This window comes from Schistocerca piceifrons, chromosome 7 (assembly GCF_021461385.2).
Source record: "Schistocerca piceifrons isolate TAMUIC-IGC-003096 chromosome 7, iqSchPice1.1, whole genome shotgun sequence".
In the NCBI taxonomy this organism is placed as follows: Eukaryota; Metazoa; Arthropoda; class Insecta; order Orthoptera; family Acrididae; genus Schistocerca; species Schistocerca piceifrons.
Window position 1 is genome coordinate 563973638 of NC_060144.1, and position 22929 is coordinate 563996566.

Consider the following 22929-nt stretch of genomic DNA (forward strand, 5'->3'; position numbering starts at 1 on the left):
TTCTGCGAAGAAATTTACGTTTTTTCGGCAGAAGGCGACTGCCCCAAATCCTGCAGACCGAGTGAGGTGGCGCAGTGGTTAGCACACTGGACTCGCATTCGGGAGGACGACGGTTCAATCGCACGTCCGGCCATCTTGATTTAGGTTTTCCGTGATTTCCCTAAATCGCTCCAGGCAAATGCCGGGATGATTCCTTTGAAAGGGCACGGCCGGCTTCCTTTCCCGTCCTTCCCTAATCCGATGAAACCGATGACCTCGCAGTATGGTCTCTTCCCCCAAACCACCCAAGCCAAATCCTGCCTGGAGAGTTTGGAGTGAGGGAACGATGGCTCTACCTGCGACAGCCACTTAACCTCGGCGCTTGAACATTCTTATGGTAGCCAACTCCTCTTAAAAGGATCCTTATCTGTTGCTATCCCCCTCGTAGGCTTCCAGCTGGGCAGTCCCTCCAAAAAGAGACAGAAGCCAACGAAAGGAACAGTAGCGGCCGGATACCTAACGTTCAGCTGCCTGTCTGTCGTCTGAAAGTACCGTCTGAAAGCACTGAATCTCGATTGCAATTATTACATGCAATAGATTATTTGATCGAGGGAGACGAGCATCGTGAATTTCTCTTTAATTAAAGCAAACAGAAATACTTTTTATGTTTAATAATTCAGAAGACAGCGAAGAATTTGCCACTTGTTGCAGGACTGGAAATAAACATGACTTTATCGTTTGGAGAACGGAAGTGGGCGCTAAAGTGTTAACTGGGAAACAAGGGATGCGAGTTAGATTGGAGAGTGCTGGAGAGTCGAATTTGGAGCACCGCCACATTCGCGGTTAACAGATTAGATTAGATTAATACTAGTTCCATGGATCATAAATACGATATTTCGTATGATGTGGAATGAGTCAAATTTTCCAATACATGACATAATTAAGTTAATTTAACAACATAATTAAGTTAATATAACAAAAATTCCTCTATGGAGTAGAAGGAGTTGTCATTCAGAAATTCTTTTAATTTCATCTTAAATACTTGTTGGTTATCTGTCAGACTTTTGATACTACTTGGTAAGTGACCAAAGACTTTAGTGGCAGTATAATTCACCCCTTTCTGTGTCAAAGTTAGATTTAATCTTGAATAGTGAAGATCATTCTTTCTCCTAGTATTGTAGTTATGCGCACTGCTATTACTTTTGAATTGGGTTTGGTTGTTAATAACAAATTTCATAAGAGAGTATATATACTGAGAAGCTACTGTGAATATCCCTAGATTTTTAGATAAGTGTCTGCAGGATGATCTTGGGTGGACTCCAGCTATTATTCTGATTACACGCTTTTGTGCAATAAATACTTTATTCCTCAGTGATGAATTACCCCAAAATATGATACCATATGCAAGCAATGAGTGAAAATAGGCGTAGTAAGCTAATTTACTAAGATGTTTATCACCAAAATTTGCAATGACCCTTATTGCATAAGTAGCTGAACTCAAACGTTTCAGCAGATCATCAACGTGTTTCTTCCAATTTAATCTCTCATCAATGGACACACCTAAAATTTTTGAATATTCTACCTTAGCTATATGCTTCTGATTAAGGTCTATATTTATTAATGGCGTCATGCCATTTACTGTATGGAACTGTATGTACTGTGTCTTATCAAAATTCAGTGGAGTCCGTTTACAAGGAACCAGTTAGTAATTTTCTGAAAGACATTATTGACAATTTCATCAGTTAATTCTTGTTTGTCAGGTGTGGTTACTATACTTGTATCATCAGCAAAGAGAACTAACTTTGACTCTTCACGAATATAGAATGGCAAGTCATTAATATATATTAAGAACAACAAAGGACCCAAGATCGACTCTTGTGGAACCCCATTCTTGATAGTTCCCCAGTTTGAGGAAGTGCTGATCTTTGCATATTATGTGAACTGCTTATTTCAACTTTCTGCACTCTTCCAGTTAGGTACGAATTAAACCATTTGTGCACTGTCCCACTCATGCCACAATACTTGGGCTTGTCTAGCAGAATATCATGATTTACACAATCAAAAGCCTTTGAGAGATCACAAAAATTCCCAATGGGTGGTGTTCGCTTATTCAGATCATTCAAAATTTGATTGGTGAAAGCATATATGGCATTTTCTGTTGAAAAACCTTTCTGGAAACCAAACTGACATTTTCTTAGTACTTCATTTTTACAGATATGTGAAGTTACTCTTGAATACATTACTTTCTCAAAAATTTTGGATAAAACTGTTAGAAGGGAGATTGGACGGTAATTGTTGACATCAGATCTATCCCCTTTTTTATGCAAAGGTACAACAATAGCCTATTTCAGTCTATCAGGGAAAATGCCCTGTTCCAGAGAGCTATTACACAGGTGGCTGAGAATCTTACTTATCTGTTGAGAACAAGCTTTTAGTATTTTGCTGGAAATGCCATCAATTCCATGTGAGTTTTTGCTTTTAAGCAAGTTTATTACTTTCCTAATTTCAGAGGGAGAAGTGGGTGAGATTTCAATTGTATCAAATTGCATAGGTATGCTTCTTCCATTAACGGCCTAGCATCTTCTAATGAACACTTGGATCCTACTATATCCACAACATTTAGAAAATGATTATTAAAAATATTTTCAACTTCTGACATTCTGTTCGTAAAGTTTTCATTCAATTTGATGGTAATACTGTCTTCCTGTGCTCTTGGTTGACCTGTTACAGTTACAGTTACAAGAATCCGAAAGAGGTTTCATTTCGTTTCGGTGCATGTCGCGAGGAAGAGACACGGCAGAAGGAAACGACGTGCAGCAAACAACGGACGTGCTGAAGCGCTCATTCAGGCGTGTACATAATGCGCCCGGAAGAGTCTGCGAGGCCGTACTCGAGTGGGATTGGGATCGCCAAAACCAGTGTCCAAAGAACCTTGCGGAACCAGATATGAGAGCCTTACATTCCGACACTCCACCATGCTCTGAACGAGGGGAAATATAGCAAGCCTGCGATGCTATTCCGTTCATAAACAGTACAGTTGGGATGTCGCTCTGTTCTAAGTCGTTGTAGACGACGCATTATGGTGAAAGGTGGTCATCTTCAGGACTCCCCACCAAAAGCTTCACCATGATGCTTACTGCACCAAAAATCTTTCATTTCTATCTGCTTTAATTAAAGAGAATTTCAGTTTCAATGAGTGTATACATTATTTCCGAACATCCTGTATACGAACAGAAGTAATTTTATACAGGTTCTGTAAGTGGGCTGCTTCTGTGTTGGCAGCGCTGTGTAGCGCTTTGCATTGGATCTCTGACTGCGCTTTCTTTGTAAGAGACTCTGTGACTGGTTGCACTCGTTGTCGGAAGTTAACCGCCAGTACTTTTGGGCAGTTGGAAGTTAGTCGCCAGTAGTGATGGAAGTACTGTTGGGCAGTTGGAGGTGAACAGCCAGCAGCAGTGATGGATGTTAGATGTGATAAGTTGGCATTGATGGAGGGTAGAGGTCTGAAGTGTTAGCGTAGGCTAACGATCTGTATATGTTCGACTTGGAGATTGAATATTATTCATGATTATATACCTTTGTGCTAGATGTCAATGACGATTTATACTCGTGTCTGAACTGTATGTCACATTATTAAGGTAAAAAATACATTACTTGGTTTGCAACAAAATCTTTCCTTTGCTACCCACATGCCTGGTGGCTTTAGTAGTTAGAATCTTTTATTTAGCTCGCAGTATTAACGCTCGCTGTATTGCAGTAGTTCGCGTAATGAAGATTTTTGAGAGGTAAGTGCTTAATGAAATGTATAGGTTATTGATAGGATTTCGTTTTAGTCAAGGCCATTCTTTTGAATTAATCATTTGAAGTCTGGTTGTAATTTTTTTGAGCAGTCAGATTGCGTTGCGCTAGGATATTGTGGTCTCAGTCATTCTGCAATTTAAGTACAGACACACTCATTTAAATAAGGAAGATTCAGTTCTTACAGATTCACGTTCACATACAGGAAATGGAATCAGACATTTGCAGTTGAGATACGGACGTAAGAAGACGAATACACCGGCGTCCACTGCTAAGTGTTGGGACACCGATATAGGCTACCCCTGAGTACATAATTTTTCATCGGCATCCTCTTTCTCAAAATGTGCAACAGAATTCCGCACTGCCCTTTTGCAGGCAGTTGGGAGAGTTGTGTTGACATGGGCGTTACACATCCGTCTCCTCACCATCAGTTTGGTCTTTAGGAGTTACACTACTGGCCATAAAAATTGCCACATCAAGAAGAAATGCAGATGATAAACAGGTATTCATTGGACAAACATATTATACTAGAACTGACATGTGATTACATTTTCACGCAATTTGGGTGCACAGATCCTAAGAAATCAGTACCCACAACAACCACCTCTGGCCGTAATAACGACCTCGATAAGTCTGGGCATGGAGTCAAACAGAGCTTAGATAGCGTGTACAGTTACAGCTGCCCATGCAGCTTCGACACGATACGACAGTTCATCAAGAGTAGTGACTGGCGTATTGTGACGAGCCACTTGCTCGGCCGCCATTGACCAGATGATTTCAATTGGTGAGAGATCTGGAGAATATGCAGTACAGGACAGCAGTCGAACATTTTCTGTATGCAGAAAGGCCCGTACAGGAGCTGCAACATGCGGTCGTGCATTATCCTGCTGAAATGTAGGGTTTCGCAGGGATCGAATGAAGGGTAGAGCCACCGGTCGTAACACGTCTGAAATGTAACGTCCACTGTTCAAAGTGCCGTCAATGCGAACAAGAGGTGACCGAGACGTGTAACCAATGGCACCCCATACTATCACGCCGGGTGATACGCCAGTATGGCGATGATGAATACACGCTTCCAAAGTGCGTTCACCGCGATGTCGCCAAACACCGATGCGACCATCATGATGCTCTAAACAGAACCTGGATTCATCCGAAAAAATGACGTTTTGACATTGGTGCACCCAGGTTCATCGTTGAGCACACCATCGCAGGCGCTTCTGTCTGTGATGCAGTGTCAAGGGTAACCGCAGCCACGGTCTCCGAGCTGATAATCAATGCTGCTGCAAACATCGTCGAACTGTTGGTGCAGATGGTTGTTGTCTTGCAAACGTCCCCATCTGTTGACTCAGGGATCGAGACGTGACTGCACGATCCGTTACAGCCATGCGGATAAGATGCCTGTCATCTCGATTGCCAGTGATACGAGGGCGTTGGGATCCAGCACGGCGTTCCGTATTACCCTCCTGAACCCACCGATTCCATATTCTGCTAACAGTCATTAGATCTCGACCAAAGCGAGCAGCAATGTCGCAATACGATAAACCGCAATCGCGATAGGCTACAATCCGACCTTTATCAAGGTCGGAAACGTGATGGTACGCATTTCTCCACCTTACACGAGGCATCGCAACAACGTTTCACCAGGCAACGCCGGTCAACTGCTGTTTGTGTATGAGAAATCGATTGGAAACTTTCCTCATGTCTGTAGGTTCGAATCCTGCCTCGGGTATGTATGTGTGTGATGTCCTTAGTTTAGTTAGGTTTAAGTAGTTCTAAGTTCTAGGGGTCTGATGACCTCAGAAGGTAAGTCCCATAGTGCTCAGATCCATCTGAATTTTTCCTCATGTCAGCACTTTGTAGGTGTCGCCACCGGCGGCAACCTTGTGTGAATGCTGTGAAAAGCTAATCATATGCATATCGCAGCATCTTCTTCCTGTCGGTTAAATTTCGCGTCTGTAGCACTTCATCTTCGTGGTGTAGCAATGTTAAGGCCAGTAGTGTAGTTCCGTGGCACTAGATACGCAAAGTTACTTGTGCAGTATGGAGCATATGACGAGCTGTTGACCAAACATGTATGTAATGAAAAAGATTAGCCACATGAAGAAGGGCATGGCAACCCGAAACCGGTTATGGCTGTAAAATAAGACATTCAAAAAGTATTTGTCACTGGTTGCTTCATTCACTGACAACTAAGGATTTGTGTTCTCAGGACTTGTCATTTGGCGCCTCGACCACTGTGAACCTCCCAGTTTGCCGCACAAGTGACGAATTGTGGTGCTTAGGGCTTAAACCAGCCTGTATTTGTTTCCCCCTTACGTTCTCGCGGAATTTTACAAAAACGTGTGACGGTTGTGCAGAAGAAATCGATGAGGAGTAGAAGTTGATTCCTAGCATACTACGTGGTAACTCGACTTCTTCCACGCGAAGTCTTCGGTTGATCTCAGGCGTGCGCTCGGCCGAGGCGTCGCCGTGCCGAAGATCTGGGAGAGGGGCTCGAATTCCGTCCAGTCACCCTTCTTCAAGTTTTCCGTGATCTGCCTCGATCTTTTCAGGCAAAATAAGCGAAGGTTTCTTTGCGTATTCGACGACAAATTTCAGCTCCGTCCTTGTACAACAGTGCATTTGGTCACTTCCAGTGAATGGGGGCGTTGGATACTACGCTATTATAAATCTTATAAGTAGTCATGGAATCGTATCCAATACACAATTATCATTTAGTGAGTTGCGTGTTACTACAGTAGCTGCTGAAAGGAGACACAAAGAAGACACTGGAGACCAAATCACAAATAAAGGTCAGCTAAAGTCCTCGAATCTTGCTCGAATTTCGTTGGTGCAGTGGGCATCCTTCGTGATAAAACTTCCGAGATACTTGAACTGATTCACATTTTCCATTTCCCAATTGTCAATAGTTATCTTCAAGTGTTTCTCGCGTTTTGATATGCGCATCACTTTTGATTTTTCGATGTTGATTTCCATGTCATATTTTCTTCCCGTTTCCACCAAATTGTTAATTATGTGTTGCAGCTGTCTCTGATTTTTAGCGCGCAGTACCAGGTCGTCTGCATACTTGATGGTGTTGAGGAGACGTCATCCTACTTTGAAGTTTCTGCATCATTTCAGCGCTTCTCTCGCCAGCATTTCTCCATACATGTTGAAGAGACTTGGCGACAGACAACATCCTAGTCTCACTCCCTATTTCCACACTGTTCGTTTCTCCATAGTTCAGTCGTACCTTTACCCTTTGTCCCAGGTACAAGTTTCTTATAAGTCTATCTCTCCAGTTGATTCCTATTTCCTTAAGGATGTTCATCAATATATTCCAGTTGACTCTGTCGAAGGACTCTGCTGACCAGCAAGTTGAGTTTGGCATTGAGGAAAAAACTGATAAAGTGCTACATTTGGAGCATTGCCCGGTATGGAGCAGAGACATAGACCATGAGAAAAGAGAAAAAAATACTTAGAGAGCTTTGAAATGTGGTGCTGGAGGAGAATGGAAAGGATCGAATGGACAGATCACATAAAAATTGACGATGTTCTGCGAAGAGTAGGAGAGAAGAGAAGTATTCTGCGTACAATTCTTCAGAGAAAGGGCAACTGGACTGGACATGTACTTAGATACGAGGGACTCATACATGATGTCATCGAAGGGAAACTCAGAGGAAACGCAGGACGAGGAAGAAGAAGAATTCAACATATAGACGACATGAAAGATGGAAGGAGATACGGCAGACTGAAGGAAGAAGCTGAAAGGGAACAAAGAAATTCTCTGTACGAAGACATGGACCTGCCACTAGGCAGAATACTCCATAATAATAATAATAAAGTCCTCGAAAAGCGGTGGAACAGGGAGCGTGAAACTGAGTATGGCGATAACCGTGTTTAGGAGCTACCAGCGGACTTCCTCGAAAGGACGGATCTGAACTGTGTGAGAATATATATGTCTCGTGGCGGTATCCTTCAGTCAAATGTCATCGGGCTTCCAGCCGCGATAATGGGTTAAAATGACACACGCTTTCGCCTCAGCACTCCTTGGCCATTGTCAAGTGGTGGAATGACTACTGGTGGGCTGGTGGTACGCCGTTACATACTCTAGCCACTAGCTGTGACGTCGCCGATGCCCGTGGTATCCCCACATATGAACAAAACAGTAAAAGAACATGTCATAAACTTGCATGAGAATTTATACTCGAAGAACAAACTGTTGCAGAATTCGGGAAATCTGTTTCTTACATACAACTCAAAAATTTAGAAAAACATTTCCAAGTCAAATCACACAAAAAATAGCCCACGTTTTAGTGTTGCCGAATCCTTATTGCTGTGGTGTAGTTCAACACACCATAAATAGTGTAAACACCAGACAACTCGCGCTAGCTATGACGCTTGTGTAAGCTGTATGGGTGACATTCGACTGGTTGATCATGTTAGTCCTTACTATGTTCAATTAGGGTGAATACAGCTGAATAAGTGAAGTGATTTCCACATGCCACATTTTTTTTTTTCATAGGTTTTTTGGCGACACGTGTTCTCATATATCAAATACCTACAGTCATTGCGTAACTGCAGTAGCAGACCGGAGGCGTCCAGTATTTTGATTATACCTTTGCTTAACGCTTAACCTTTGTCCATCTCCTCCTTGTCAGTATTGCAACTTTGAAACAAACTGCCCTGTCACCTGTGGCTGGTCCAAAACCTCTCAAGGGGAGATGGAAGCTTTATCTGTCGTAATCAGCGTAACATCTCTCTCGGTATACCCCAGCTGTTTTCTTTGTGTCCAACAGCGAACAAGTATGTCTGTCAGATTCTAAACTATCCTATCTTTCCTCAACCCTTCGTATTTCTGCGTCCATCTTCCATCTTATCTACTAATCTCACCTTATTATTTCTCGCTCTTCCTCTAACCAAGCAATTTCTTCCCCACATCGATTCCTTCTGTACAACTGTCACACGTTTTTATTAAATGTTATAACCCACTCTCCGCGAGAACGTAAGGAGGAAATAGACCCAGAGCCGATATAAGCCCTAAGCGACACAATTCCCCATTCGAGACCCAAACTGGGAGGTTTACGGTGATCGGGGCGCCAAATGATAAGTCGCTTGTGTGGAGAAAGGTTATCTAACCAGCCCTGTTATTAATATCGTTATAGATTGCTCATATATTGCTCAAATTGTAACTTTAACTCACTGCAGTTTTTTGCTTAGATGTAAAAGCGGGCCCAAAGGTCTTGATCTTACAAAGTGAAATGAAGTTAATGTTGTGTCACTGCAGAATCTGGCATACCTCACCTGACATGGAGCCACATAATGGCATAGGTGCAAACTATTTCTCCTTCTCATCGTAGTCATTCTCGTTGTGTTGCTGACTTGAGAGTTGTTCATTTATTTGGTGACCGCTGCAGGTGTCGTTCCTCAAGACCGTCCATAACTGTCTCAGCTTAAACGGCAGATTACTGTACAATACGTTTCTCAAGAGATTTTCAACGTTTGTGGCAAAGCGCTCTTCTGTGCCGGCTGATACTAGCCGTAAAAAAAGGGTGACGTAAGAGTGTGCCTAAGCCGCTCTACTAAATCGCTCTCAAAGGATTCGGACAGCACGTCCAGTGGATGCGTCGAACGCGGTGGAAACGGATGGGAATACCGTGGGCAACGATGACGTCACAGCCGTACCTATGTAACAGCGTATCAGCAATCATTCTAGTTGACAGCGGCCCAAGGAGTACTTGGTCGCAATCTCGTGCCATTTTAACCGTTTGAAGCGACCTGAAGCCCGACAATAGTTAATTAATACTCCGTTATTTTAAACAGTAAATCAGATTTTGTACTGTTACAGTGTCCTCTAAGCTATGGTATTTGGGACATCTGTGCTATAGATCTAGACACATTAGGAATGCTGGACGCTGGGCAAGTATAGATAACATTGCTGAGATGCATGAGTCCAGGAAAAAAGAAAATAGGCGAAGCATCAACCATATCCCCGATTACCTAAATTAAGTTTTTAGGACGCTGCAGTTTCCAAAAAAATGGTTCAAATGGCTCTGAGCACTATGGGACTTAACATCTATGGTCATCAGTCGCCTAGAACTTAGAACTACTTAAACCTAACGACATCACACAACACCCAGTCATCACGAGACAGAGAAAATCCCTGACCCCGCCGGGAATCGAACCCGGGAACCCGTGCGTGGGAAGCGAGAACGCTACCGCACGACCACGAGCTGCGGACTGCAGTTTCCTGTCTGGTTCTTATTTTACCTATATATGTTCAACACATTTAATAGTAATTATGCTCCATCATATAGCTAAGAGAAGCAATTCCATCTTTTGCACCTGCATGTTTTATTTTTGTATTCTAAATATGTTTCGCCTATTCACACTATACATCTTCAGTGGTCCATAACATACAGGAAAATTATTTACTTGTGAATGTGAGGGACATTCAAGCATTAAAGAGACAAGTTGATGCAGAAAAAACTGAATTTTTAGAATATGAGACCTTGAGCATTTCTTAACATAATCCCCAACAATATTAATGCACTTGTCCCAATGATGAAGTAGCTCTTATACAGGTGGTCCACTGATCGTCACCGGGCCAAATATCTCACGAAATAAGCGTCAAACGAAAAAACTACAAAGAACGAAACTTGTCTAGCTTGAAGGGGGAAACTACCTTTCTCCATCATCCCTGAAAGCTTGTAATATCATGACGGTATCACTCTGCATATCGCTTGACTATGCTACGGATCAGTCTGCGTCCAGACTCGAGATTTATGACACTCGAACCTGGTCTCCACATTTCATTCACATAGCCGGAGCTTGACTTGACGTTCCAAAGCGACAGATGTGGGCAGGTTTGTATTTGAAGGCTTTGGTCAATGGGTGTGTGACGTATGTCGGTAGCATTCTTTATAGGCCAAGTCACGTGGAGGCACTGTTTTTACGGATTTTTATGCCTTTCTTATGACGTCATGGACGTTAGCCGCTCATCAACCAATTCCCTGGCCGCTGCGAGGCGGAGGTAGGGGGCACTTAGCGCCGCCTCCGGTGTTGTCTGGACACTGCCGTGTGGTGGTCTGGCAGACAGCACCCCCCCCCCCCCCCTCCCCCCGCCCCCAATCGCTTCTTCTGCCTGCGCGGCTCCACGTGTTGCTGTCGAAATGCAGGTGGACGCCGCTTGCCTTTTGTCCGACGCGCGCCGGGCACCCTACCACAGCCGCCTACACGATTCCACACTTAACCCTGCCCTAATTTCAGAGCGGGGCACAGGGTTGCCGCCTTTACAACAATGGTATACGGGACACGAGCTTATAAGTAAGGGACATTTTACAAAAAGAAGGGACGGACTCGGGAATGTTGAAAGACTGTCAACAATATGTCAGGAAATGTAAATGTTAGATATTCAACAACAGAGTTAGAGCTTTCACATCATTAATTAGGAAATTAGTAATGGAAAATTAACCGTAAAGTGTGTTTTTTATTTTATTTTATTCACACGCCAAGTTCCATAGGGCAAATTGAGGAGTAAATCTCCAAGGTCATGGAACGTGTCAGTACATGAAATTACAACATAAAAGTAATAACAGATAAAAATAAATGTTCATGAACCAGAAAGATGTCAGTCCATAAGTTTAAGTAAACGCTATCAGCAATACAATAAGAATCGGCTTAATTTTTCAAGGAACTCCTCGACAGAATAGAAGGAGTGACTCATAAGGAAACTGTTCAGTTTCGATTTGAAAGCGCGTGGATTACTGCTAAGATTTTTGAATTCGAGTGGCAGCTTATTGTAAATGGATGCAGCAGTATACTGCACACCTTTTTGCACAAGAGTTACGGATGTCCGATCCAAATGCAGGTTTGATTTCTGCCGAGTATTAACCGAGTGAAAGCTGCTTATTCTTGGGAATAAACTAATGTTGGTAACAAGAAACGACAGTAAGGAATATACATATTGAGAGGCCAATGTCAAAATACCCAGACTCGTGAACAGAGGACGACAAGAGGTTCGTGAACTCACACCACTTATTGCCGGAACCGCCTCCTTCTGAGCCAAAAATATCCTTGTAGAATGGGAAGAGTTACCCCAAAATATAATACCATACGATACAAGCGAATGAAAATAAACAAAGTGGACTAATTTACGTGTCGAAGTATCACTCACTTTCGATACCGTTCGAATAGTAAAAATGGCAGTATTAAGTCTTTGAACAAGATCCTGAACGTGGGCTTTCCACGACAGCTTATGATCTATCTGAACACCTAGGAATTTGAACTGTTCAGTTTCACTAATCATATGCCCGTTCTGTGAGATTAAAACGTCAGGTTTTGTTGAATCGTGTGTTAGAAACTGTAAAAACTGAGTCTTACTGTGATTTAACGTTAGTTTATTTTCTGCATGCTATGAACTAAGGTTACGTACAACATTATTTGAAACCGAGCAAATGTTGCACACAACATCCTTTACTATCAAGCTAGTGTCATCAGCAAACAGAAATATTCTAGAGTTACCCGTAATACTAGAGGGCATATCATTTATATAAATAAGGAACAGGAGTGGCCCCAAACTGATCCCTGGGGCACCCCCCACTTGACAGTACTCCACTCAGATCCCACGTCACAGCCGTTATCAACATTGTGAATAATGACCTTTTGCTGCCAGTTGCTAAAGTAAGAGGTGAACCAATTGTGAGCTACTCCCGTATTCCCTAATGGTCCAACATCTGGAGCAATATTTTGTGATCAACAAAATCAAATGCCTTAGTTAAATCCAAAAATACGCCGAGCGTTCGAAACTTTGTGTTTAGCTTATCCAGTACCTCACAGGAAAAGAGAATATAGCATTTTCAGTTGTTAAACGACTTCTAAAGCCGAACTGTACATTTGATAGCAAATCGTATGATATAAAATGATCAATTATCCTTACATACACAACCTTTTCAATAACTTTTGCAAACACTGATGGCATAGAAACAGGTCTAAAATTATCTACATTATCCCTTTCTCCCTTTTTATAAAGCGGCTTTACTACTGAGTACTTCAATCGCTCAGGAGACTGACCATTCCTAAAGGAAAAAATTACAAATATGGCTAAATACAGGGCTAACATGTGCAGCACAGTACTTTAATATTTTGCTGGACACTCCATCATAACCATGAGAGTCCTTAGTCTTCAGTCCTTAGTCTGTTCTCTTCCTCAATTTGACAGCTATCAGTTTATAAATTTTTCCAAGAGTATTTCATGTCAGATCCAGCTGCTTTCAGGAGTGCAACGTCATTTTTCACCAGATTATAGATTTATTTGCAAGACATATTTTTAATGCTAATCAGAAGGTCACTCTTAGAGAAGTTGAAGACCTGTTTCTTGTATTTGTCTACTTATTCACTATGAGAGGAAATCCACTTTCAACAAATGCTTTGGAACCCAGAACACTCAAAATGAAGGACATTCACTTCTTGAATTGTTTTAGGTTAGCTGTACTATTAGCTGTACTATTTTCTTTAAAATAAAAGTCAATTTTTCTACCAAACTTCGTTCAGATCCACAAATATCATCTAAATCACCTTTACATATAATCCTTCCATACTGGCGTCATTTGACAGATGCAGCTGCTACACTACTTTTTCCAATTCATCAAATTGTATTTTACTTTCCAGGTTCATTATCTGTAAGGATTGGGCAACATTACATTCAGAAAAATCGTAAGCATGGGAGAGATAGTGAACGGCTATAGCACAGAACTGCGAAAAACTCTTTTTCAACTTTGTTTCTGAAAGACTCTAGGAAATGTTTCAAATTATTTTAAACTGAAAATCCAAAAAATTTGCCTTCTCTTTTCTGTTCTACTTTTAGCTTCGATACTGACGCACTTACAAGTTTCAACAGCAGGGGTAAAATCTTTTTCCAAGATCTACGCACGTTCTACAAAAATTTTTACTACATTGCTGAAGAACAACAAATGCACCTCTCGTATTGCATCTTTTGTATCATCTCCGGGATCAAAATATTTCAGCAACATTGGAGCAAATTCTTTCTGAGTGACTTGAAATAACTTTTAATAGCAGGCCAGTTATGAAGTAGTCTACCAACTGCAGCATCCAATGGAAGCCACTACTTGGTACATGCCTTACAATCTCCCTCCATGCAACATCCAGAAATCGAAGTACCGTTTCAGCTCTTTTGTTCTCTAAAGACACACAAAGAAAATCCCATATACTTTGATAACAAAGAAAATCCCATACACTTTGATAACAAGATATTCCATATCAACATACAGATAGTTATTAGCAAGTTTCCTGTATTACATACAACAAGAGCACAATAGTTAGAGGCCAAAAGTTTTTCATTTGTAGGTTTAAGTAGATGTATGGCTGCTGTAAGTTACATTTGCTTTGTCGGCAGATTGCGAAGATATCTTATAAATTCTTAAAACGCTTTGATTAATTATATTATTGGTATTTTCATGAAGGGAATTAGCAGGTTCATTTGCACTTTCTTAAATATCTAGTAATTTGCTTTCTACCCATTTTCTACGGAGAAACATCTTAAACACAACGAAATATGGTACGGTTGCCATTATTACTGGCATCATTTGCAATCGAAAAGTACAGATCTTCATGACTGAGTACTTTCACAATATCTTCAATACATCTGGTGGTTAGCACACTTTCGGCTTTGGTTCTGCCACATCAAACTTGTTTTGCGATTATCTAATCGTCAAATATATCACGATAAACTTATTACTATTATGTATGCTGGAATAGTTTAGATTATGTCTGACAGTGTGAAACACAGTGGTTAATTATGCGGCAGAAATAAGATTACTTTCAGGCGATTTAGTTCCTGGAAAAAATAACCTATTTCTTTATTCTAAAATTTTGAACACATGTTACGTTTGTGCCCTTCACTCGTAGAAAGCTGCTTCAAACCTGATTCACCCCTATGAGAGACGGATGTAATTCTATTCCAGAACGTGCACGCTGCTTTGAACTCACTGTCGTAGATATTTAGCTGTAGAGTTCGCAATAGTATTAAATAGAATACTGTGATTTGCCAGTTGACAGTACCACCAACTTAAGTGCTACTTTTTGGACAAATCTTGAATTCATCTAATTTTAGGGGACAAAGCCAAATGAAACGTTACATAAATTTCTGCCCTCAAATATGGGAGATCGCGTAAAAAACGGGACGGGTGGTGACCGACGCTAAAGGACAACATGTACGCCAGTCGATCCGCGACCACCAACTATGCGCGACACCATCCGCCAAGCTCTGCGGTGAAGACTGTCCCACACCGATCTTACTGATGTGAAACTATTTTTAGTGGCCAGGGGTTAGCTAACATAGAAATGCTCTCAGCGACACCTCTCTGACGTTTCTGAGAGCTATTTCAGGCCTTTTTGTCTCCTGGAATGCGACGGTACCAACACTACAATTTAAGAAATCTATTTCACCTAACGATGCTTTTCTGTATGCAGTATCACGCGCTTCTGTTTGCAAACTTTGAGGACGTAAAACCCCAGTGCTATAGCCGAAGAGAATCGTTGGTGGTTAAGTGAATGACGCATCAGAGTCCCACAACGATACGACAACTGCGTAAGTCACCCGTCCAGGTACACATCGGTGCTGTTTTTACTTACGCGGGCACCAGCAGTCCTTAAGGGTGTATAGTAACTATGGCTCCGGTAAAATTTGAAAGTATTGCAGCGATATAACGCTTTTTAATATAAGTTTGCAGTGAAATTTCTCGGAAAATGCAAAAATATGGCTTTCTGCGCCTACTCAGCTCTAGAGAAATATTCTGCTGATCTGATGTTGTTATCAAGTAGGCCTGATAATAGTCATAGAACGAATTTGGAGATGGGCTACCAGAATCATAACAGGTCAGTGCATATGAATGTGTAACGGAGGTGCTGTGAAACCCAACTGAGGAACGGCAAACGTCTGCAGCCCTTCGAAACTCCCAGCAGAAGACATAACTATTTGCGGGATGGTGCTTTTGTTAGAAACTTGTGATTCAGAAATGAACACACGAGGTCGGAGAGCTATAACAAGACGATTAAGTCCACTGTCGAAATATTGCGTACTTTCACGTCGACATATTGCGTACTTTCGCATATAGTACACCGTGACATGGATAGGACAAGCTCTATACAGGGTGGTCCATTGATCGTGACCGGGCCAATATCACACGAAATAAGCATCAAACGAAAAAACTATTAACAACGAAACTCGTCTAGCTTGAAGGGGGAAACCAGATGGCGCTATGGTTGGCCCGCTAGATGGCGCTGCCATAGGTCAAACGGATATCAACTGCGTTTTTTAAAATAGGAACCCCCATTTTTTATTACATATTCGCGTAGTACGTAAAGAAATATGAATGTTTTAGTTGGACCACTTTTTTCGCTTTGTGATAGATGGCGCTGTAATAGTCACAGACCTATGGCTCACAATTTTAGACGAACAGTTCGTAACAAGTAGGTCTTTTAAATTAAAATACAGAACGTAGGTACGTTTGAAAATTTGTTCCAATGTGATACATGTACCTTTGTGAACTTATCATTTCTGAGAACCGCATGCTGTTACAGCGTGATTACCTGCAAATACCACATTAATGCAATAAATGCTCAAAATAATGTCCGTCAACCTCAATGCATTTGGCAATACGTGTAACGACATTCCTCTCAACAGCGAGTAGTTCGCCTTCCGTAATGTTCGCACATTCATTGACAATGCGCTGACGCATGTTGTCAGGCGTTGTTGTTGCATGACGATAGCAAATATCCTTCAACTTTCCCCACAGAAAGAAATCCGGGGACGTCAGATCCAGTGAACGTGCGGGCCGTGGTATGGTGCTTCCACGACCAATCCACCTGTCATGAAATATGCTATTCAATACCGCTTCAACCGCACGCGAGCTATGTGCCGGCCATCCATCATGTTGTAAGTACATCGCCATTCTGTCATGCAGTGAAACATGTTGTAGTAACATCGGTAGAACATTACGTAGGAAATCAGCATACATTGCACCATTTAGATTGTCATCGATAAAATGGGGGCCTCTTATCCTTCCTCCCATAATGCCGCACCATACATTAACCCGCCAAGGTCGCTGATGTTCCACTTGTCACAGCCATCGTGGGCTTTCCGTCGCCCAATAGTGCATATTATGCCGGTTTACGTTACCGCTGTTGGTGAATGACGCTTCGTCGCTAAATAGAACCCGTTCAAAAAATCTGTAATCGTACCGTAGTTTCTCTTGTGCCCAGTGGCAGAACTGTACATGACATTCAAAGTCGTCGCCATGCAATTCCTGGTGCATAGAAATATGGTACAGGTGCAGTCGATGTTGATGTAGCATTTTCAACACCGACGTTTTTGAGATTCCTGATTCTCGCGCAGTTTGTCTGCTACTGATGTGCGGATTAGCCACGACAGCAGCTAAAACACATACTTGGGCATCATCATTTGTTGCAGGTTGTGGTTGACGTTTTACATGTGGCTGAACACTTCCTGTTTCCTTAAATAACGTAACTATCCGGTGAACGGTCCGGACACTTGGATGATGTCGTCCAGGATACCGAGCAGCATACATAGCACACGCCCGTTGGGCATTTTCATCACAATAACCATACATCAACACGCTATCGACCTTTCCCGCAATTGGTAAACGGTCTATTTTAACAGGAAGCAAATACCGTCCGCACTGGCGGAATGTTACGTGATACCACGTACTTATACATATGTGAGTATTACAGCGCCATGTATCACAAAGCGAAAAAAGTGGTCCAACTAAAACATTCATATTTCTTTACGTACTACACGAATATGTAATAAAAAATGGGGGTCCCAATATTTAAAAAAACGCAGTTGATATCCGTTTGACCTATGGCAGCGCCATCTAGAGGGCTAACCATAGCACCATCTGGTTTCCCCCTTCAAGCTAGGCGAGTTTCGTTCTTTGTAGTTTTTTCGTTTGATGCTTATTTCGTGAGATATTTGGACCGGTCACGATCAATGGACCACCCTGTATATGTAGAGAGAGAGAGTGAAACGAAAGATTTTTTTTTTCTTTCGAACTGGTGGGCCGTTGTTCATCCTTCACGTGTGTATCTAGATGAAAACGTTTCTTATTGCAGTAATATGCACGTCTGAAAAAACAGACATGTTGGCGATCCAGAACTGTACGAAATAATGCAAATTTATTCGCTGACTGCGAATTTCTTGACGTCAGCTATATTAGGTATAGATTTATTACGCAGCAGTGACATGAAAATTAATTCCTTTCAGACATGCGTGTAAGTATTATACGAGGGTTGTTTTTTAAGTAAGGGCCGTTCGCGCGTATAGTCCCGTAGTTCGCGCGGACGCCGCAACAAGCCACTGCGCCACTTGCCGGCATCCTTCCCGTTCACATTGATGCAAGATGCAGCTCTGTAGCCGACGTGTACGCATCGCTGTGCTACTTTATAATGTTTACGATTATTGACTCGCCCGCCGCGTGTGAGATACGCTCAGTGATACGTTTTTTGACCGCGAGAAGCATATCAGCTGCAGAAATTCGTCAGTTAACAGAAGTTTATGGCTTGAATGCAGTGAGTGAAGGTAAAGTGCGTCAATGGGTTAGAGAGTTTAAAAATAGCCGTCAAAACGTCCATGACGAAGAACGCTCAGGCCGGCCCTCTGTGATCACTGATGATTTGGTGGCTGCAGTCGAAACAAAGATTCGTGAGGACAGAAGATTCACAATTTCCACTCTTTCTTTGGAATTTCCACAAGTTTCGAGATCGGTTTTGTACAAAATTGTGTCTGAAAACCTTAACTTTAAGAAACTGTGTTCTCGGTGGGTACCCAGACTCCTCACAGAGGACCACAAAGGGAAGAGATTTGCCACTTCATTGGACTTTTTGATTCGTTACGAGGAAGAAGGGGATGACATGTTGAGTCAAATTGTCACTGGAGATGAAACATGGGTATCCCATATCACTCCCGAAAGCAAGCGACAATCCATGGAATGGCGACACACAACCTCACCTGTCAAGGTCAAAGCCAAACAGACACTGTCAAAGCGCAAGATTATGGCAACTGTGTTCTGGGACCGGCGCGGTGTTTCGCTAGTGGACTTTATGCCACGAGGAACGACAATCAACTCAGATGCCTACAGTGCAACTCTAAAGAAGCTCCGCAGAGCAATTCAAAACAAAAGGCGCGGCATGCTGACAAGAGGAATTTTGCTCCTACACGATAACGCTAGGCCTCACACATCTCAAAAGACTCGGGATTTGATTGATTCTTTTGGCTGGGACGTTTTGGACCATGAACCATACAGCCCCGACCTTGCTCCTAGCGATTTTCACCTTTACCGGTACCTGAAACACCATCTTGGCGGGCAGCGCTTCAATGACGACGATGAATGAAAGCGGCCGTGAAGTCTTGGCTGTGGGAGCAGGCGGCCGAATTCTTTTAAGAGGGAATTTAAAACTTAGTTGTACGGTATGACAAGTGCTTAAATAAACAAGGCAACTATGTAGAAAAATAGGTAAAAGTGTGTAGAATCAGAAAATAAAAGTTTTTTACAAAAGTATTTGTATCTTTTTTTAAAAATAAAAACGGCCCTTACTTAAATAACAACCCTCCTATAACCCCCAGGCGGGCGGCAGTTGCTGTTAGCGCAATGGACTCTCATTCGGGAGGACGATGGTTCAAATCCATCCCCGGCCATCCAGATTTAGGTTTTCCGTGATTTCCCTAAACGGTTTCAGGTAAATACCAGAATGGGCTGCAGATGAGTAATCCATGACTGACAAAGTACAGATTATTATTACTCAAAGTCTGTGAACGAGTACCTCGAAAACGGCGAAGCTGGTCGGATGTTGACGTGCTACTACGGAAAGACGTAGAAGGACAGTGAAACTATCACTAGGTACTAAATCGTTGGACGTCCAGAACTCTTCACAGAACGTGGGGTTCGGAGGCTTTTCTAATCCGTGATGTAAGATAGATGGTGAACTGTGACGTCTCTGCCGAAAGAGCTCAATGCTGGTGCACGCACAAGTGTCGTGGAGCACATCGTTCATCTTACATTGTCGAGCAGAGAGCTCCGCAAGCAGACCACCCCTACGTATTCACATGTTGATCCAATGAGATTGCAGTGGGCATCAGACCATCGGGATTCGACCGTCGATCACTGGAAACTTGTGGGCTCTTAGGGTGAATCAAATATTTGGTACACTAGGTCGATAGTCGTCTCCACAAACGCCGTCATCGAGATGAACAGCGGCTGGTAGGAGCAGTCTTATACTAGCGGAGGAATTCTTCTGCGCTTGCATGTGGCCTGTGGTAGTAATCGAAGACACGCTGATAGCTGCGAACCAGCTGCGTCCCTTCAGGCTTTATGTCTTCCCCGACGGTGATGCTTTCACCATTATTGTTACTGCTTTCAGCAATGTAATTGTCAGTGTCTTGGAGACAGAACCGTGCTGCAGTGGTTTGAGGAGCATGAAATCACGTTGATATCTCGACGACCAAATTCACCTCATGTAAATCTGGGTCGCTATCGGGCGCTATCACCGCGTACGAAAATCAGCGGCCTGTTATTTACGCAAATTACATGACCTCTGCGTAGACATCCAATCTCACATGTCTTCCAAAGCTACCAACAGACTGTAGGATCCCTGATACGAGGAATCAGTGATGTATTTCATTCCAAAGAAGGACAAATAAGTTATTAAGCAGGCGGTCATAATGTTTTGGCTTATCAGTGTATAGTGCTGTCATTTTACTGTTGTCTTTTGCATACTAAGGTAAGTTAATCTAATTCGTTTTTATAAATTTTTTCTTAATAATTCAGAAAGTAGATGAGGTGTGTTTACGGAAACTCCTACAACTCATTTTTATGATAAACTGAACCTAATTCCAAAACTAGTACTGTGACCTTCATTGTGCACCCTATGACCGCTCAATGTCTTTCAATACGATCACGACGACATCCCTCGATCGACGTTAGCACTCGTGGTGTCACTCGCCTTCATACATGGCAGTGGACGTTTGAAAATTCGTGACGCTAGCTCAATGGTCGCCAATTGATTTAAATGTTATTCCCGGCTGACTCTTAATTCAATTACTGCCACGGGGGTCAGGAGAAAGAACACATCCTGGTGGTACCAGCATTATGCGTATTTAGATGTTCGATTAATCTGAATGGTTTGCAATGTTCCAGCGATTCTATTCGAACTCAATACTGATGTACCGACAAGGAGCATTTTCGCAAATAAACATGCAAGTACGTAATGGATGTTCAGTTTCTCAATATAGTTCGTCGCACTCACACATTATACATTCACTATAAGAACAATTTCATGGATTTACATTTTTCGTGTCCCACAATATCGGTTGGCTAAATATTATGACGATGCGTTGCATACAACTTCCACAGATATTGTTTATCATGTAGTCAAGACTACGTAATGAAGCCAAAATCGTGGATAAAATGCAAATGTAGTTTGTTTATTAACACTTCTCTTTTCACTAACTAAATATGAATATGAATCGGGATTGGAAGTGATGATCCTATCCTTCATATCTGGTAGTTAATAAGCGAACTATTTTTATGCTGGCGCGTTGATTGTATCAGTTACCCCCGCAACCGTCCAAGGATAAGATTCTCTTTAATGTTCCGCGCACACGCGTTTCACAATTTTATAAAATGCAGAATTACGTAAACTATAGCTTTCCGTTGCGTACAACTTTCGTGGGTTCCACAACCATAACAGTTTCCCAAGAGTATTTTTCCCAGCTAACACAAAGTTCGAATTATGTTGTCGGAATCATTTTCACTTCACCCGACAATAAACGCCACTGATCACTTCGTCACACGTAATGTATATTAAACGTGCTTGAAGAGTATTTAAATAATCTCCTAAACGAATTTCGCAGTCGCGTACCACTTTTTCATCGACTACCCCGATCGTGATAACTGAAGATAGAGAGCTCAATAATGTGTTACATGTTCTTTTATATGTATTTAAAAACAAACGCGCCCCTATATCTTTGTGTCCCGCTTGGTCTTTCCTACTTTGCTGTTTATTACTTTTCATAATATTGCTTCTTAGTAATACTGTGCAGTTAGTAAAGTTTCGTATTACTTTCCCCTTTTTAATTCTTCCAAAATAAAGTCTCTTTATCCCCGATTTTAATTAAATGATGCTAATTGACACGCCTTCCCGCAAAGTACCGTTATAACCCTTTTAAAATTTAGAAAAATGTGAAATAATTCAAAAGTATAAGAGATAGCTTCCTGAAATCTTTTACCATCTGTTTTTATGATAAACTGCTTCTAATTCCAATAGTAGAACTTTTTAGCTTTAATATCAAGCGCCTCTTAGAAATTTACAAAACGTAGATTTTCGGAGGAACTAATTGTTGAGATTCACAATATTTATCCTTTTCATAGACTTACATAATCTGACCAAGCTCTGAAACATCGTTGCAACATTTAATTTTGTATAACTACACTATCGCAAAAAAGTCAGTACACCTTTTTAGAGGTTTCCAGTTCACTCAAGATTTATTGTTTCAACAGTGCACATGGAATATATGCAATGTTTACATTTGTACATCAATATCTGAAGATTAGATGGGTAGATCACATAACTAATGAGGAGGTACTGAATAGAACTGGGAAAAAGAAAAAATTGTGGCACAACTTGACTAGAAGAAGGGATCGGTTGTTAGGACATATTCTGAGGCATCAAAGGATCACCAATTTAGTATTGCAGGGTAGCGTGGGGGGTAAAAATCGTAGAGGGAAACCAAGAGATGAATCCACTTAACAGATTCAGAAGGATGTAGGTTGCAGTAGGTACTGGGAGATGAAGACGCTTGCACAGGACAGAGTAGCATGGAGAGCTGCATCAAACCAGTCTCTGGACTGAAGACCACAACAACAGCAACAGCACAAGCGGTTCTGAGCTACTTGGTAGCCACCCATGCTGAAACATCCTTGTTAGTATATGGTGTAGCCCCCAAGGGTGGCAATGGAGGTGCTGACTCTGCCATGCAGTCGATCATACAGATGGCGAATACTGTCCTGGGATAGGTTATGGCAGGCCTGCTCAATCTGGTCACGTAGTTGGGTAAGAGTTGTTGGCTGACGAGCCGCA